The sequence below is a fragment of the Taudactylus pleione genome, unplaced genomic scaffold (genome assembly GCF_031769625.1).
Source record: "Taudactylus pleione unplaced genomic scaffold, aTauple2 ptg001270l, whole genome shotgun sequence".
Classification (NCBI taxonomy): Eukaryota; Metazoa; Chordata; class Amphibia; order Anura; family Myobatrachidae; genus Taudactylus; species Taudactylus pleione.
In genome coordinates, this window is record NW_028285670.1 from 25,001 (window position 1) to 30,000 (window position 5,000).

The following is a 5,000-nucleotide window of genomic DNA, read 5'->3' on the forward strand; positions in this document are numbered from 1 at the left end:
GGCATGTCCAGTGAGGATTGGCTGTAGGTGCACAAAAACATTAACTTTAGACCTCTATTACTTTTTAACTCAAGTAAGTTCATTGATAAGTTGAAAAAATTAAATGTAAAATGTAATAGAAAAGAATTTTATAGTATGATGAAATGAACTACAGCAGCTGTTATTCGCTGGTGGTCTCCCATCCAAGTACTAACCAGGCCCAACACTGCATAGCTTCCAATATCAGACAAGATTGGGCATGTCCAGTGTGGTTTGGCTGTATGTGCTCAAAAACATTAACTTTAGACCTCTTTTACTTCTTAACTCAAGTAAATTCAATGATTAGTTGAAAAATGAAATGTAAAATGTAATAGAAAAGAATGTTATGGCAGTATAAAATTACCTACAGCACCTGGCATTCCCAAGTGGTCTCCCATCCAAGTACTAACCAGGCCCAACACTGCATAGCTTTCAAGATCAGATGAGATTGGGCATGTCCTGTGTGGTTTGGCTGTAGGTGCTCAAAAACATTAACTTTAGACCTCTTTTACTTCTTAACTCAAGTTAATTCATTGATAAGTTGAAAAAATGTAAAGTAAAATGTAATAGAAAAGAATGTTATGACTATATAAAATTACCTACAGCACCTGGTATTTCCAGGTGGTCTCCCATCCAAGGACTAACCAGGCTCAACTCTGCATAGCTTCCAAGATCAGACAAGATTGGGCATGTCCAGTGTGGTTTGGCTGTAGGTGCTCAAAAGCATTAACTTTAGACCTCTTTTACTTCTTAACTCAAGTAAATTCATTGATAAGTTGAAAAAATTAAATGTAAATTGTAATACAAAAGAATGTTTTGGCTGTATAAAATTACCTACAGCACCTGGTATTCCCAGGTGGTCTCCCACCCACGTAGTAACCAGGCCCAACACCGCATAGCTTCCAAGATCAGACGAGATTGGGCATGTCCAGTGTGGTATGGCAGGTGCTCAAACACATTAACTTTAGACCTCTATTACTTCTTAACTCAAATAAATTCATTGATAAGTTGAAAAAATTAAATGTAAAATGTAATAGAAAAGAATGTTATGGCTGCATAAAATTACCTACAGCACCTGGTATTTCCAGGTGGTCTCCCATCCAAGGACTAACCAGGCTCAACTCTGCATAGCTTCCAAGATCAGACAAGATTGGGCATGTCCAGTGTGGTTTGGCTGTAGGTGCTCAAAAATATTAACTTTAGACCTCTTTTACTTCTTAACTCAAGTAAATTCAATGATAAGTTGAAAAATGAAATGTAAAATGTAATATAAAAGAATGTTATGGCAGTATAAAGTTACCTACAGCACCTGGTATTCCCAGGTCGTCTCCCATCCAAGTACTAACCAGGCCCAACACTGCATAGCTTCCAAGATCAGATGATATTGGGCATGTCCAGTTTGGTTTGGCTGTAGGTGCCCAAAACCATTAACTTTAGACCTCTATTACTTCTTAACTCAAGTAAATTCATTGATAAGTTGAAAAAATTAAATGTAAAATGTAATAGAAAAGAATGTTATGGCAGTATAAAATTACCTACAGCACCTGGTATTCCCAGGTGGTCTACCGTCCAAGTACTAACCAGGCCCAACACTGCATAGCTTCCAAGATCAAACGAGATTGGGCATGTCCAGTGTGGTTTGGCTGTAGGTGCTCAAAAGCATTAACTTTTGACCTCTATTACTTATTAACTCAAGTAAATTCATTGATAAGTTGAAAAAATTAAATGTAAAATGTAATAGAATAGACTGTTATGGCAGTATAAAATTACCTACAGCACCTGGGATTCCTAGGTGGTCTTCCATCCAAGTACTAACCAGGCCCAACACTGCATAGCTTCCAAGATCAGACGAGATTGGGCATGTCCAGTGTGGTTTGGCTGTAGGTGCTTAAAAACATTAACTTTAGACCTCTTTTACTTCCTAACTCAATTAAATTCAATGATAAGTTGAAAAATGAAATGTAAAATGTAATAGAAAAGAAAGTTTTGGCAGTATAAAATTACCTACAGCTCCTGGTATTCCCAGATCGTCTCCCATCCAAGTACTAACCAGGCCCAACACTGCATAGCTTCCAAGATCAGATGATATTGGGCATGTCCAGTGTGGTTTGGCTGTAGGTGCCCAAAACCATTAACTTTAGACCTCTATTACTTCTTAACTCAAGTAAATTCATTGATAAGTTGAAAAAATTAAATGTAAAATGTAATAGAAAAGAATGTTATGGCAGTATAAAATTACCTACAGCACCTGGTATTCCCAGGTGGTCTCCCATCTAAGTACTAACCAGGCCCAACACTGCATAGCTTCCAAAATCAAATGAGATTGGGCATGTCCAGTGTGGTTTGGCTGTAGGTGCTCAAAAGCATTAACTTTTGACCTCTATTACTTCTTAACTCAAGTAAATTCAATGATAAGTTGAAAAATGAAATGTAAAATGTAATAGAAAAGAAAGTTTTGGCAGTATAAAATTACCTACAGCTCCTGGTATTCCCAGGTGGTCTCCCATCCAAATACTAACCAGGCCCAACACTGCATAGCTTCCAAGATCAGATGAGATTGGGCATGTCCAGTGTGGTTTGGCTTTAGGTGCCCAAAGCCATTAACTTAAGACCTCTATTACTTCTTAACTCAAGTAAATTCATTGATAAGTTGAAAAAATTAAATGTAAAATGTAATAGAAAAGAATGTTATGGCAGTATAAAATTACCTACTGCACCTGGTTTTCCCAGGTGGTCTCCCATGCAAGTACTAACCAGGCCCAACACTGCATAGCTTCCAAGATCAAACAAGATTGGGCATGTCCAGTGTGGTTTGGCAGTAGGTGCTCAAAAACATTAAATTTAGACCTCTTTTACTTCTTAACTCAAGTAATTTCATTGATAAGTTGAAAAAATTAAATGTAAAATGTAATAGAAAAGAATGTTTTGGCTGTATAAAATTTCCTACAGCAACTGGTATTCTCAGGTGGTCTCCCATCCAAGTACAAACCAGGCCCAACACAGCAAAGCTTACAAGATCAGACGAGATTGGGCATGTCCAGTGTGGTTTGGCTGTAGGTGCTCAAAAGCATTAAATTTAGACCTCTATTACTTCTTAACTCAAGTAAATTCATTGATAAGTTGAAAAAATTAAATGTAAAATGTAATAGAAAAGAATGTTATGGCAGTATAAAATTACCTACAGCACCTGGTATTCCATGGTGGTTTCCCATCCAAGTACTAACCAGGCCCAACACTGCATAGCTTCCAAGATCAGACGAGATTGGGCATGTCCAGTGTGGTTTGACTGTAGGTGCTCAAAAACATTAACTTTAGACCTCTTTTACTTCTTAACTCAAGAAAACTCATTGATAAGTTGAAAAAATGTACTGTAAAATGTAATAGAAAAGAATGTAATGGCTATATAAAATTACCTACAGCACCTGGTATTCCCAGGTGGTCTCCCCTCGAAGTACTAACCAGGCCCAACACTGCAGAGCTTCCAAGATCAGACGAGATTGGGCATGTCCAGTGTGGTTTGGCTGTAGGTGCTCAAAAGCATTAACTTTAGACCTCTATTACTTCTTAACTCAAGTAAATTCATTGATAAGTTGAAAAAATTAAATGTAAAATGTAGTAGAAAAGACTGTTATGGCAGTATAAAATTACCTACACCACCTGGGATTCCTAGGTGGTCTCCAATCCAAGTACTAACCTGGCCCACCACTGCATAGCTTCCAAGTTCAGACGAGATTGGGCATGTCCAGTGTGGTTTGGCTGTAGGTGCTCAAAAACATTATCTTTAGACCTCTTTTACTTCTTAACTCAAGTAAATTCAATGATAAGTTGAAAAATGAAATGTAAAATGTAATGGAAAAGAATGTTATGGCAGTATAAAATTACCTACAGCACCTGGTATTCCCAGGTGGTCTCCCATCCAAGTACTAACCAGGCCCAACACTGCATAGCTTCCAAGTTCAGACGAGATTGGGCATGTCCTGTGTGGTTTGGCTGTAGGTGCTCAAAAACATTAACTTTAGACCTCTATTACTTCTTAACTCAAGTAAATTCATTGATAAGTTGAAAAAATTAAATGTAAAATGTAATAGAAAAGAATGTTATGGCAGTATAAAATTACCTACAGCACCTGGTATTCCCAGGCGGTCTCCCATCCAAGTACTAACCAGGACCAACACTGCATAGCTTCCAAGTTCAGTCGAGATTGGGCATTTCCAGTGTGGTTTGGCTGTAGGTGCTCAAAAACATTAACTTTAGACCTCTTTTACTTCTTAACTCAAGTAAATTCAATGATTAGTTGAAAAATGAAATGTAAAATGTAATAGAAAAGAATGTTATGGCAGTATAAAATTACCTACAGCACCTGGGATTCCTAGGTGGTCTCCCATCCAAGTACTAACCAGGCCCAACACTGCATAGCTTCCAAGATCAGACGATATTGGGCATGTCCAGTGTGCTTTGGCTGTAGGTGCCCCAAACCAATAATTTTAGACCTCTATTACTTGTTAACTCAAGTAAATTCATTGATAAGTTGAAAAATTAAATGTAAAATGTAATAGAAAAGAATGTTATGGCAGTATAAAATTACCTACAGCTCCTGGTATTCCCAGGTGGTCTCCCATCCAAGTACTAACAAGGCCCAACACTGCATAGCTTCCAAGTTCAGACGAGATTGGGCATGTCCAGTGTGGTTAGGCTGTAGGTGCTCAAACACATTAACTTTCGACCTCTATTACTTCTTAACTGAAGTAAATTCAATGATTAGTTGAAAAAATTAAATGTAAAATGTAATAGAAAAGAATGTTATGGCAGTATAAAATTACCTACAGCACCTGGTATTCCCAGGTGGTCCCCCATCCAAGTACTAACCAGGCCCAACACTGCATAGCTTCCAAGTTCAGAAGAGATTGGGCATGTCCAGTGTGGTTTGGCTGTAGGTGCTCAAAAACATTAACTTTAGACCTCTTTTACTTCTTAACTCAAGT

General features: G+C 37.8%; 1 non-coding gene and 20 pseudogenes across 1 annotated transcript; all 21 read right to left on the minus strand.

Annotated features, from left to right (window-relative positions):
• Window positions 1–29, minus strand: part of LOC148443540 (5S ribosomal RNA) — a 119-nt pseudogene extending 90 nt beyond the window's left edge.
• A 350-nt stretch (window positions 30–379) lies between these two features.
• On the minus strand, window positions 380–498 carry LOC148443541 (5S ribosomal RNA; annotated as a pseudogene).
• A 116-nt stretch (window positions 499–614) lies between these two features.
• Window positions 615–733, minus strand: LOC148443542 (5S ribosomal RNA; annotated as a pseudogene).
• A 116-nt stretch (window positions 734–849) lies between these two features.
• Window positions 850–965, minus strand: LOC148443543 (5S ribosomal RNA; annotated as a pseudogene).
• Window positions 966–1,081: 116 nt separating this feature from the next.
• LOC148443544 (5S ribosomal RNA) lies at window positions 1,082–1,200 on the minus strand (annotated as a pseudogene).
• Window positions 1,201–1,315: 115 nt separating this feature from the next.
• LOC148443545 (5S ribosomal RNA) lies at window positions 1,316–1,434 on the minus strand (annotated as a pseudogene).
• A 116-nt stretch (window positions 1,435–1,550) lies between these two features.
• Window positions 1,551–1,669, minus strand: LOC148443546 (5S ribosomal RNA; annotated as a pseudogene).
• A 116-nt stretch (window positions 1,670–1,785) lies between these two features.
• LOC148443547 (5S ribosomal RNA) lies at window positions 1,786–1,904 on the minus strand (annotated as a pseudogene).
• A 115-nt stretch (window positions 1,905–2,019) lies between these two features.
• Window positions 2,020–2,138, minus strand: LOC148443548 (5S ribosomal RNA; annotated as a pseudogene).
• A 116-nt stretch (window positions 2,139–2,254) lies between these two features.
• LOC148443549 (5S ribosomal RNA) lies at window positions 2,255–2,373 on the minus strand (annotated as a pseudogene).
• A 115-nt stretch (window positions 2,374–2,488) lies between these two features.
• On the minus strand, window positions 2,489–2,607 carry LOC148443550 (5S ribosomal RNA; annotated as a pseudogene).
• Window positions 2,608–2,723: 116 nt separating this feature from the next.
• LOC148443551 (5S ribosomal RNA) lies at window positions 2,724–2,842 on the minus strand (annotated as a pseudogene).
• A 116-nt stretch (window positions 2,843–2,958) lies between these two features.
• LOC148443552 (5S ribosomal RNA) lies at window positions 2,959–3,077 on the minus strand (annotated as a pseudogene).
• A 116-nt stretch (window positions 3,078–3,193) lies between these two features.
• LOC148443553 (5S ribosomal RNA) lies at window positions 3,194–3,312 on the minus strand (annotated as a pseudogene).
• A 116-nt stretch (window positions 3,313–3,428) lies between these two features.
• On the minus strand, window positions 3,429–3,547 carry LOC148443554 (5S ribosomal RNA; annotated as a pseudogene).
• Window positions 3,548–3,663: 116 nt separating this feature from the next.
• LOC148443555 (5S ribosomal RNA) lies at window positions 3,664–3,782 on the minus strand (annotated as a pseudogene).
• A 115-nt stretch (window positions 3,783–3,897) lies between these two features.
• Window positions 3,898–4,016, minus strand: LOC148443556 (5S ribosomal RNA; annotated as a pseudogene).
• A 116-nt stretch (window positions 4,017–4,132) lies between these two features.
• On the minus strand, window positions 4,133–4,251 carry LOC148443557 (5S ribosomal RNA; annotated as a pseudogene).
• Window positions 4,252–4,366: 115 nt separating this feature from the next.
• On the minus strand, window positions 4,367–4,485 carry LOC148443558 (5S ribosomal RNA; annotated as a pseudogene).
• A 115-nt stretch (window positions 4,486–4,600) lies between these two features.
• Window positions 4,601–4,719, minus strand: LOC148443559 (5S ribosomal RNA; annotated as a pseudogene).
• Window positions 4,720–4,835: 116 nt separating this feature from the next.
• Window positions 4,836–4,954, minus strand: LOC148443560 (5S ribosomal RNA). Its single transcript, XR_015875484.1, has one exon. It is a non-coding gene; the product is annotated as a 5S ribosomal RNA (ribosomal RNA).
• Between the last annotated feature and the right edge of the window lie 46 nt (window positions 4,955–5,000).